General features: G+C 47.1%; 1 protein-coding gene across 2 annotated transcripts in view; it reads left to right on the top strand.

Annotated features, from left to right (window-relative positions):
• The first annotated feature begins 9,804 nt into the window (after positions 1–9,804).
• The window catches only part of Tox2 (TOX high mobility group box family member 2), a 127,176-nt gene continuing 124,375 nt past the window's right edge, over positions 9,805–12,605 (top strand). For both annotated transcript variants that reach the window (XM_015480457.2, XM_048810914.1), the window contains exon 1: positions 9,805–11,004. The gene's annotated coding sequence lies outside the window, so the exon portion shown is untranslated. The remainder of the gene's footprint in view (positions 11,005–12,605) is intronic.

The raw sequence follows: 12,605 nt of genomic DNA, 5'->3' as shown, positions 1-12,605 counted from the left end.
TATCATGAAATAGAAAAAAAAAATCATCTGGAATTTCACCCTCTGGACACAGGATACTTTTCCCGTGGCTCTGACTGTGTTCGCCGGTAATGCTGCTGCATGTGGCCCCCAGCACAAAGGGCCCGGGGCTGGGAGGGGCACCAAAGGCATCGGGTTCTCGCTGTCCAGGGTGGAGGGTGGAGGGTGTCCTGGCTCTCCGCTTCACTCTACAGGGCCTTTGGCTAAGGCATGGGCAGTTGCCCATGAGACGCAGTGACCATCCTGCACAGCGACAGAGAGGTGAGCAGGCCTGAGGGAGGAGGGGAGGGTGGGACCTGGGATCTGTGGCCAGCGCAGCCTCCGTGCTTTGCTGCTTCTTGCTATTTGAAATGCGGGAGGAAGGGAGGGAAGGAAGGAAGACACGGTGGATGGCTATCTCCACATTCTTTTAAAGGGAAAGCATGGTCAACGGCAGGGTGCAGGCAAAAGTGGCAGGAACACATACAGTTACACAATCGCCACCGTCCCACACGATGTTGTCCCTTCCATGTTATCACCACAGTTTAATAAACAGTGTTGAAAGAATGTTGCAGCGAACACTTGTCTGTCCGCCACCCAGACTCCAGCCTTGGGATATGTCCCCTGCGGATATGTCACCTATGTCCCCACCTAGCCCCGTTCTCTATCTAGCCACAGGGCTGTCTTATTGGGAGGGTACATTTTGAATTTCAGACGTCTTTTTCTTCCCCTGAAAATATACCAGTGTGGTTGTCAGAGTTTTTCCATTTTCCTTTGGATTAGAAATCTACATCCAGCAAAATTTTAACTGTGCCTTTGCTGAATCTTGACAAATGCGACCACCTGTTCTGACCCACACCTTCCTCAAGACGTAGAACGTAAAGATCACCCCAGAAAGTCTCCTCGTGTTCCTTTCCAATCAGTCCCACCCCCGATCACACACCTTGACAAATTCACTTTTCTGTTTTCTCCCTCAATTTGTTCTTCAGTCACCAGCGTCTCTACCATCCCAGGCACCGGGCTTGTGAACCCACATGAGATGGTGTGTAAGTTCCCTGGGGCCACATGGTCTGGCTTGAATCTTAATAAATACAGTAGAGTTTTTAAATTCATAAAATAAGCCAAGTACAGTGGCACACTTAGGACCAGCATTTTCTTGGGAGAGTCACCTAAGTTCTCTAAGCTGCTCTTTCCTGACCTATGGACTGGGGACAGTGACATTAGCACCAAACTAATGGTGGGTGCTGTGAAATAATACATGCCAAACTCTTAGTAAATAGTAAATTTACTATTTACTCAATAAATGTTTGTCTCAAGGGAGGCCGCAGCTGAATAGCAGCTGTCAACACTCCCTTGTCTTCCTCAGAGTCATTAACTGCTGCCTCTTGACCATTAAAAGCCCCACTCCTCTGAATGTTTTTGGATTGGGACATATAGGCAGTTACAGAATGATTTGCCGAGGTCCAGAGGTGACTTGGAATGCACGGAGAGTTGTACACCTTTTATTTTTATGTTATGGTCCTGGTGTTCCCCCTAAGGTGTGCCTCTTTGCAAAGCCACCAGCCATTGGAGGTTGGTCATTACACGTGAGGCCAGGCAAGAAGTCGCAGCCAACTGTACCTTTATTCTCCTTTGCCTAAGCCTGTGCATCATTGAGGTCTCTGCAGGTGATGGAGAACATGGGGCCAGGGGGGTGTCTGAGAACAAAGTGGAATGTCTTTATCCTTAGAAGGGAAAATGTCGCAGACAGCCTCAGGGGAGGTGAAGGAGCCTTAGATCACTGAATCCTGAGTCCAGGCTGCCTGCCCCTGCGCAGAGCTGAGCCAGCCAAGGATGAGTCCCAGGACAGGGCCAAGCGCTCCCATCTGCTTCCCCTGCCTAACTCCTACTCATCCTACAGCGCCCAGCTCAGCGCCACCACCCCCAGGAAGCCCTCCTCTGTGTTTCCATTCTGCCCTGTACTCACCTCTGTCCTGTTTATCAGTTTATCATGTTTATTTTAGTTGACTATTTACTCACCTGCCTGCTACTCAGCTGTGAGCACAAATTGTGTCCCTGTCACAGTTGAATGTCTTGTTCCTAGCATCTGCTCCAAAACATTTTTCATATCTTAACTGAACAAATATTGGCCAAACACTTTCTAAGTCCAGGTAAGTGGCACATATTATCTTTTTTTTTTTTTTTAAGCATTCATTTCTAAAATGCTTTTAGAGTAGAAAATGTGGAAAGAATATAAAAAAATAGAAATATAGAATAAAATATGGCCTAATGACATAGAGAAATTTTGAATATGATTGGTTAAGGAAATAAAAATAACCAGAGATAATAAATACAGTAGAGTTTTTAAATTCATAAAATAAGCCAAGTATAGTGGCATACTATTGTAACCCAAGCTATTTGGGAGGCTAAATCAAAAGAATTGGAAGTTCAAGGCCACCTGGGCAAGTATGAGACTCTGCCTCAAAAAAATAAGTTTAAGAGGTGGTGGATGTAGCTCAGTGGTAGAGTGCTTGCCTAGCATGAGCAAAGCCCTGTGTTCAATCCCCAGTAATCCACCCCCCCCAAAAAAAAATTACAAGGTAATATTAAAAAATCTTTACACCAATACATTTGAAAAGTTAAGGGAAATTTAAAAATTTGATAGAAATATAATTTCCCAAAATTACTTAATAAAAATCTAAGACAAATTGATTAAATCATAATTTAAGAAGTTGAATTAGTTACCAAAATTCTTAAACTCATGAGACAAAATCAGTATAATACACTTTTTTGGTGTGGCTTTTTAAAATTTGTTTATTTTTTGTTTTGGTATTTTATAGAGCTGGAGATCAGATTTAGAGCCTGGCACATGGTAATCAAGGGCTCTATCACTGAGCCACATTCTTAGCCTATAAAACCAGTGTAATCTTGATATAGGATGCAGTTTGTCAATAGCAGCACAAAAGAATGTTAGATCAATTTCAGACTTTATTATAGACGCCCATGAAATGTAGAAGGGTATTTAAAAATAAATTGATGGTCAAATAGAAGTCTCAGGAGTTATCTCAGGAACTATCTCATTAATTCAAGGATGGCTTAATATGAATATATATCAATGTACAATTAGTGTACTGCATAATATTAATAGATTAAAAGTTAAAGCCCAGATGATTGATTTTTTAAAAAATTTTTTTTGTGGTCAATGGACTTTATTTATTTATATGTGGTGCTGAGATTCGAACCCAGTGCCTCACACATGCTAGGCAAGCACTGAGCCACAACCCAAGTCCCCAGATGATTATTTCAGGAGATCCCCCCCAAAATTTATAAATAATAATTAATTCATGCCAGAGCAAATCTGCTAAGTCTCTAACAGAGTAGGAATATATAGAAACTTTATTAATTGATAGGGCATCACCAAGCACTTACAATAAATCTCTCCTTTAATGGCTAAATGATGAAATATAAGAAGTATCTTCATTAAGGCAGAAAACAGAGAATAATGCCAATATCACCAGTACTATTTAACATTGATTCTAGAGGTGCTGGACAATGTAATAAGACAAGATAAATATTAATAATGATGCATTTTAGGCTTGAAGTTTGTTAAGAGAGTAAATCTGAAATGTTCTCACCACAAAAAAGTGATAATAATGTGAGATAGATATGCTAATTAGTTTAGCTCAATTTAATCATTTCACAATTTATATATATATCAAAATATCACATTGTACTTTTTTGGGTCAATTTTATCTTAATAAAGCTGGGAATGGAGGAAGAAAAGACAAAGAAGTGACAAGATGGTTAGAGGGAAGAGTGCAATTTCTGTCTGTCTCTCTTTCTAGCAATAACATGATCATTGCTACAGAAAATAAAAGAGGATCTACCAAAAAAAAAAAAAGTATTAGGACAAATAATAGACCTTGGTAAGTTTTCTGGATACAAGATAAACATCCAACACTTTAATACTATTCTTATACATTAAAATATGTTTTTCATCAAAGATTTTAATTCTCCCAACTTAATTTAATAAATTAATATAATTCCAATCAAAACACTAGCAAGGCTTTCTTTTTGTCTTAAGTAAACCTGAAATTTATATGAAAGATCAGAGATGCAGGGAGGTCAAGTGGCTATGAGTAGAGACCTTGCAGCCAAACTGATAGTTGCAAATCCCATTACTCCATGTATTAACTTTACTCCTGCCTCCACGGTGTACTAACTATAAGTAAGTTACTTGGCTGCTCTGTGCCTTGGTTTCCCCATTTGGAAAACAGGTATAATAGTAGTGTCTATTAATCCCATTGTCAAGATTGAAAGAGGGAGTAGATGACCAGTGCTTAGCTGAGTACCTCACACACATCTGGCATTCAATAATGCTTAGTTGTTATTAGTGCTTCTTTTTATTTCCCTGAAGATAGCAACACATTGTAATTCCTATTTCTTTTTAGAGTATAGTTCATTCACATTTAACTTTGAAAATTTCTCTCCCTGTATAAATAGCACATAGGAATACACAGGTAGGCAGCATCACCCAGCTTTGCAGAAACAGAAACAGGCTCAAAGAAGTACGGCAACTTGGTTGAGGTTAAATAGGGAGTTAAGCAGAGCTCGGGACTTGAATCCAGAGTTATTTAGTGTTCTCCTGTTCGGGGCGTGAACATATCATCTCATGACAAAGTCACTGCCCCATACATTGGCTAATTTGACCTGTCCAGCAGACACGGTGAGTGGAAGTTACTGGCTAACTTGGCCAATTATTAGAAATAATGGACAGGTCCGAGAGATATTGGTCTGGATGGGAGTACAATGGCTAAGGCCCCAGCAATGCCCAACCACTGTCCTCAGACAATAAGCACAGACTTCAGCCACATTCCTGAAGAAGATGTGGATGCACAGACACAGAGCAAGTGTCTAAGGAAAGCAGAGTTCTGCTCTGTCATCCCAGAGACCTGAACCTGTGACAGACCCTACTGGTGCTCTGCCCACATGCCCACAGACCTCACCATTCCCCACATGCAGCCACAATTTCTGACGGCTGATTCCTGCAACTCCTGCCTAAGGGGTTTCTGTGGTTTCTAGAGACCATCTGCCTGCCAGGATGAGCTGCCTGGTGGAGCATGCTCTCTGAGAGTGTCGTTCACCCCAGATTGTCAGGAGTTGGTGAGTAAAGACCCCAACCCCTTACCCCTCAAGTGGGATAACTCTGATATCTGTGTTCTATCTTGCTTTGCAGAATTCCCCAGAGGAATTAGGCTCTGGCTGCTCACAGTGGTTTGGTTTTTTGTTTGTTTGTTGACAATTGCTCTTCCAGGACTGTTGTTCTTTCCTGTCTCATTTTCTCACTTGTCTACCTGTGTGCCCTGGGATCACTCTTCAGCAAACTACTTGCACTGGAATCCTTGCCCCAGGACCAACTTTTGGAGGACCCTAACCAAGAAGCTGAGCTTCCCCCTGTACATCTCCATTTTCTGCACCCCAATCTGGCTTAACACATCCCGCCAGATCTTATGCACACTGGCTACTCGAAGGTAGAGACAGAGTCAGGTGCTGAATTGTGACTCACCCACTGCTCTTCTGTGCCTTGGAATCTGAACAATTCAGGCTACTTCTCCTGAGAGGGCGTGTGTGTAGATAAGAGGGTCCTCCAAAGCTCTACCTCCTCTAGACGTGGGCATGTGTTAGTCACTGGGGACACCAAGATTGGGGAGCCATTGCCCCTCACCTCATAGGGCACATGTGTTATAACAGTTTGGTGAGGTTGACACTCATAAGTTCTGTGTACAAACAGCTATTGGAAAAGCATATTGGAGCAGCTGAGTTGGGGGTTTCTGTTGGGACTTAAAGGATGAGTTAGGATTCTACAAAAGAGGTGTGGATCTGGATAGTTTGGTTTACTTTTGAAATGTTCATTCTTAGGCTAACCCATGTGGCCCTCATGGATGGCATGCCCCCCACCTTGGGGACTGTGAGTACCAAGCTATTTCTCCTTGGCAATCATCTCCTGATCTGATGACTTCACCACATCGAAATAATAATGAACACAGTAAAACACCCCCCACTCTGTTCCAGGGATTGAACCCAGGGGTGCTCACCCACGGAGCCACATCCCCAGCCCTTTTTTATATTTTATTTAGAGACAGGGTCTTGCTGTGTTGCTTAGGGCCTCGTTAAGTTGCTGAGGCTGGCTCTGAACACATGATCCTCCTGCCTCAGCCTCCTGAGCTGCTGGGATTACAGGCTGCACCACTGTGCCTAGAGACAGACATCTCTTTTTTTAAATGTTTTTCTTAGAGTATTGTAGATGCACTTAATCGTGGACTTCATTTTGACACAATCACACATGCATGAAATATAATTTGTTTCATTTCAGTCCTCAGTATCTCCTCCCTCCCTCCCCTTCTCCTACGGCTCCTCGCACCCCCTTCCCTACTGCCCTGACCTTCCCCTCATCTATTGTTTTTATAAGTTGGTCCTTTACAGGTTTACACAGAGGTGGAATTCACCTGGTATATTCACACGTCTCTATTTTGATTGTTGGCTATTAGAAATAGAAAGCTGGACGACGCGTGAGCAGGTACCCTGGGTCTCCAACTGGGCCGCTGCAGGCAGGGCACAGCCAGGCTGGCCTGTGTCCACTGGTGCTCTGTGCAGGACTGAGGTAAAGGGGAAGAGGAGGCTCAGGCCACCCCCATTCTGAAGAAAGCATGTGAAGCCATTTCTACAAGAGAACCAAGTCATCAGCCTCTGTCCAATCAGCTGCCAGCATGAAAGGGCAAGGCCAGGCTTTGGGGCCTGTGTCGCTTCCCTGTGGACCTTACTACTAGACTCTCCTGATGCTTGTCCCTTCCTGAGGAGGGGACAGAGGTGACCAGGTGACCAGCCGGGTTAATGGTTGCTGCTGCTGGCATGCTCAGGGAGCCCAGTGGCTGATGTGGCTCACCCCTTGTGCCTCTGGACTCTGGCAGACATCCTTCCCCAGGTGTGGGCCGAGCTGGTGGGACTCCTCAGGGAGGAGGCTTAGCTAGGTTCTGGCTCTGCTATTAACTCTGGGTGTCGAGCATTTCTCACTGGCCCCTTTCTTCCCATCTGTAAAGTGGTCACCAGAGCCTTATTTTCTGACCCAGAGGGTCTTTGTGAAGACCAACCTCCCCAACCTGCAACAGAGGTATCTACAAAACACAAAACAAAAGCCCCAAACAAAATGAAACAAAAATAAAAATACAGCAAACACTGTGATTAATGGAGTGAGATTACTCCTTCTGAGATCAGGTAAGAGACAAGGAGGGCCCTTATTACTCTTTCCACATTACACTGGTGATACTAGTCAGTGAAACAAGGCAAGAAAAAGAAACGAAATGTATAAGGATGGAAAAGAGAAAGCAAACTCATTTTTACAGATGAGATAGAAAATGGTATATATATATATATATATATATATGTCAGAAAATCTACAGATAAATTGTTAGAATTAATAATACGTTTAGTGATATTGCTCAGTACAAGGGCATTCTGTAAAAATCTATTTCTACTAAATTCCAGATCTATATTGATGAGTAACTCCAAAAATTTGTGGCTTAAAATAACAGTAAGCACTTATTATGTCTCATGGTTTCTGTACATTTTGGATTGAAGAAGGGCTAAGTTGCACAGTTCAGATTTTTTTCATGTGGTTGCAGCGAAGCAATGGCCAGAATTGGAACATCAGGGGACAGCTAAGTCAGAGACCAACTAGGCAACTTACCCTCTTCATCTAGTTTCAAGATCTCTGCTTAAGGTTTGTCTATGTGGGTTAATTTGGAATGCTTTAAATCTTGGCAGCCTAAGACCTCCTGTATAGTGGCCTAGATCTCTGAAGACAAAGATCACAAGAGAGGGAGGTTAGCAGAGGCTATATCAGCTTCTACGCCTGGACTCTGAAGTCACACACCATCACTTCTGCCACACTTGGTAAAAACCATTTACTAAAACCAATACTTTTCAAGGGCAAGGTTAGATGCCACCCCTTGTGAGTGGTGTCAAGAATCCGTGGGCTTGTACAACCATGACATTGTACTGGCCACAAACAAAACATAAAATAAAGAAATTATTTATAATAGCACCCAAACCATAAAATATCTAGGTCTAAAACTAATAAAAGATGTGCAAGATCTCTACATACAAAACCCACAAAACATAGCTGAGAGAACTCTTTTAAGAAAAAAATTCCTTAAATAAATGGTGCAACATACCATGTTCATGAATAAGAAACATTCATATCAAAAATGTCAGTTTTATCCAAATTGATTTCTAGATTCAATGTGATATCAATCAAAATCCTAGTAATATTGTGTGTGTAAAAAATAAGCTGGTTTTAACATTTCTATAAAGGTGCCAAGGTTGATAACCAACAGTCTGAAAGAACAAAGTGGGCAGACTTAATTATGTGGGACATTAAGACATTACAAAGATGCAGTAATCTAGACAGTGTGATGTTGGCACAAGGAAAAATAGGCTAATTGAACAAGACAGAGAGTTCTGGAATAGTCTCATGCATATATGGACTACTGATTTATGACAAAGCACTGCAGAGAAGAGAGTGTGTGGGTTCAACAAGTAGTGCTGGGTCAGTCTGGTAACCAGATGGAATAAAAAGAGAGGGGCCAGTGGGGAATTCCTTTTGATAAGGTGTGGCACCCTATTTCTAGAAACAATGACTGCTGAAATTAATTTAGAAATTCTTTCCTCTCTGAGCTGTAATTTCCCTCTGTTGTTCCCAAACCTTTAGTGAAAAGCTGTTTCCCACACCTATCTTGTGTTCCTGGGTTTTGATGGTCACAAATAGTGAAGTCCAAGCAGCAGTTGGGAGATAAGTTTCAAGGTGGCTCTTGGGTGGTCAAGAGGCTCAAGCAGCATTCGTTCTACCACCACAGGAGAATCCACTTCTGCCTCGTGCTCCTCCTGGTCTTTCCCAGGCAGGGATCATGGGAGGGCAGAGGTGGGAGATACTGAGAGGGCAGTGTGTGGAGTGGGAGGCAAGGGAGTAGACCCCAGGCATAGACAATTCTCCAATTGAAAAAGGAGATGCAACAGTTTCGCAGATCTAAAGTGTTGTGAGAAATCATCATTTTTCTTGTTTTTTAGAGGGAGGGACCCGTTTCGCAGTCACCTCTGTTGCATTTCCTTCCTTTTCTCACCCAGGAGAACGTGAGTGGGGTAGACTCCAGACCCTGACTCAGAGCTTGGAACTCTAGGCCATTCCTCTAGCCCTTCTCCTCCCTATTATCAAAGGGCGCAGGGTTCCTGCGCTTTCTCCAAGTGCTTTCAGTTCTGGATCCTTTGGGGTCAGGGAAGCCCACCGGGCCGGTGCTCCGTTACTGATGCCGAAAGCCCGTGCCTCAGTTTCCCCACACGTAAAATTAAAGTTTAAGGCCACTGATTTCCCTCGGGGGGACCCCCTCGCGGTAACTCAGGTCAGCCGGACCAGGAGGGAGGACTTCCTAAGATCAGCCTCCCGCGCTGGGCCGCGTCCCCAGAGAGAGCAGCCCTCATCTCCGAAAGAGTTCCCTTTACTGCCTTCCTCCCCTGTCCCCTACGCCATATCGGGGTTGGCGCCGCCCCAGATATTTAGGGCCGAGATTGTCCCGCTTCTGGAGAGGGGTGTCGTGCGGGCTTCTCCTTCCCTACACCCTTGGTGGCAAAAGGCGGGACGGGAAAGAGCCGTTTGGACAGGGGCACAACCCTACAGACCCTCAGGGGCCGAGGGCCGGGCTGGGGACCGGCGGCGCCCCATCCCGGANGCCCGAGCGCCCCGGGCCCGAGCGGTGGCGGGAGTCACCTGGTGATTCGCGACGTGGGCACTTTGGGGTGCACACGGGGGGACACATACACTTTGACCCCGCTGAGGGGCACGTGCCGCTCACATCGATACCCTCGCGGTCACACACACGCCCTGAGTTGTGCGGATCACAGCCGAAGTCACCCCGACAGCCATCCGCACGACGACACAGTGTCTCTCACTCATCTACGTCTCCCGACAGCCACACATTCATTCACAAGCAGACACACAGTGACCTACTGTCACAGACAGCCATGAACGGCTTGCACTGGCATACCGTCCCGCACAAGTCACCCTGACAAGTCATTTATTCACAACAACACTCAGTCACTCTCCCACGTACATTGTCATGCCGCCACATAAGGTCACCCATCCACGCACACTACATGCCACACACACCCCGTTACATGCCCCCATCCGCTGTCACACCCAGTCACAACTAGGGACAGTCACACAAAGAAGTCGCTTCGACAGTCACAAGCTCATACTATGACTCACACAAGCGCACACTTGTCACACACAGCCACCCCCGGACGGTGAACCTCAGACACAGATCACACTGACGTCCACACAGTCACACGCGGTCACACCTAGGAACAGCCACAGGCTCCGCACTGTCCTTAACTCCCACCCCCACACCTTGGTCATCTACACTCGCACGCTGGGGTGTAACTTCACCGCGCCACTGCGCGTTAATTGGGCCATTTACTAATTGGCCATCGCTGCCTGGCGGGGCCTCAGATTCCGAGTTGCAATGGCCAATCAAGGCCTATACCCTCTCGGGGACCGAAAGCAGGGTCCCTGCAGGCGGGCGCTGCAGTAGGGGGCAACCCTCTCCCATTTTTTCAAAATCGCCGCCCCCACCCCCAGCCAGATATTTTCTGCGCGGCGCCAGAGCGCGTCCCTGCGCCAAGGAAGCTCGCTTGTCCCGAACCCCCGGCCCCCCGAGGCGTGGGATCCCGGTTTCCCCGCTGAGCTCAGCCGGGATGGTTAGGGGCAGCTGCGCGGTCCACGTCCTCCTCCCTTGAGGTGGAGGGAACTTTCAAACTTAGTTGGGAAGCCAGACCATCGTGCGTCCGCGGGTCGGTGCGTTGGTCCAGGGCCGGCTGGAGCCGAGCGAGGCTTTTCGTCATTCGGAGCCCGGATTGAACAGCGCGCGTGGGTTCTCCCGCTGCCCCGGCGCAGACGCGCGGGCTCGGCGGCTCTGCCTGGTGAGTGCGCGTGGGGTGGCTGGATCCGCCGCTTGGGATCTCTCCCCTTCCCCACGGGCTTTTCGCCCAGCCCCTGGCCATGGGGATGTTGCGGGTAGAGGGCGTCCAGCGTGGATCTCTGGGCCTTCTGGGCTGGGCCTTTCCAAGTGCGTCCTCAGGCCCTAGGGGAACCGCTTCTGGCACAGCCCTCTGTAGTTCGTCCAGGGCGGCGGGCTGGGGGCTGGCTGGGAAGGATCTGGGACAGCACTGGGACCTGGGACGTCATGGGGCGGTGGTGGGCGGCAAGCGAGTTCTTGGGAAGAGTAGGGGTGATTATCTTTTGTCCAGTGACCCGGGAAGTTAGTAAGCGGAGAGGGGGATGGTGTCCTGAAGATAAGGCAGGTTCACGAGCTGCTTTCGGTCTGATGGAGGGAAAACATTAGAAGTAGCAAGTGGAGTTTTCTGGGAGAGGAAGATTGGATGTGGGGGCAGCTGGTCTGTCTTCTGCCCTTGGCTTTGTTATTTTAAAACATAAAGTGGGCAAGGTAGATTCCTTCTTGGCTTTGGGGGGATGAGTGGAGATTAGGGATTTGTACGCTAAAGTCTGGGTGAGTCGGTGGGTGGGGTCTTAGACCAGCGCTCTGCCTTTGGGGGTGGTGTTTTCTGTAAGCCCTGCCAGACTGGGGTGGCCCCAATTCTGGGCCTTTGGGAGGTGGGACTCTGCTGAGGCCCCTGATTTATCCCGAGGCTCTCTAAACCTCTGACTCAGCACCAGGACCAATGTGAAACTGGCGCCGAGGGTCCGGGGTGGGGGTGGAGGTGGGGGTGAGTTGTGACAAGTGGGTGATTCTGATTTCTATCTGGAATCTAGGGCCACTGGCCCACAGCTAAGGATGTGTCCAGAGTGGAGGGTGCAGCTGGGCCACTCAGGATGTGTGAAAGGAAGGTCTGTGCTTGTGCTTGGATGTGAGACATGCTGCTCAGTTCTCCCAGCTAAGGCTGGGGATGGCACTTGGCTCAGCAGGGTCTCAGCACTGATAGCAGATCCCTACTGGGCTGTGGCCTTAAGTGTGGTTGTTGGGAGGATGGGGTACCACTGTGACCAGCAGCTCTCCTTTTTTGGCACTGGAAGCTGATAGTGAGGGGTGGCGGAGAGAAATGCCCAGGCTCCACTCTTATGACTGGTCAGTATCAGAGCTGGAGGGGAAACTGAGGCCTGAGGTGCAGCAGTAATGGCACTTTGTGCCTACAGGCTGTGCTGCAGAGCCAGGACACAGCCCACACTGTGGGGACTCTGTCCCTGGAGCCAAGACAAGAGACTTGTTCCTCAGGGGACCCAGGCCTTAGGAACACAAGGACAGGCATTTGCCCAAAGTGATGCCAGACAATCATGGGGCAGATGACCTGGAAGGGCCCTTGGCGACCGTCCCCTTGGAGACCATCCCCTTGGTGACCTGTCCCCTTAGCAATCCTCTACACAGAGATTCCCAGTCTCTTTAAACCAAAGTCATTTAGCAGTGGTTGTTCTTTTGGTGTCTTTTGTTTGAGAAACTGCACAATGACAAAAAGCAGCTGTGGTTTCATTTTTGCGTTGGAATAGATGTGTGTTTATTAATCACGAT

This window comes from Marmota marmota, unplaced genomic scaffold (assembly GCF_001458135.2).
Source record: "Marmota marmota marmota unplaced genomic scaffold, marMar, whole genome shotgun sequence".
In the NCBI taxonomy this organism is placed as follows: domain Eukaryota; kingdom Metazoa; phylum Chordata; class Mammalia; order Rodentia; family Sciuridae; genus Marmota; species Marmota marmota.
This window is presented reverse-complemented; position numbering and strand designations above follow the sequence as displayed.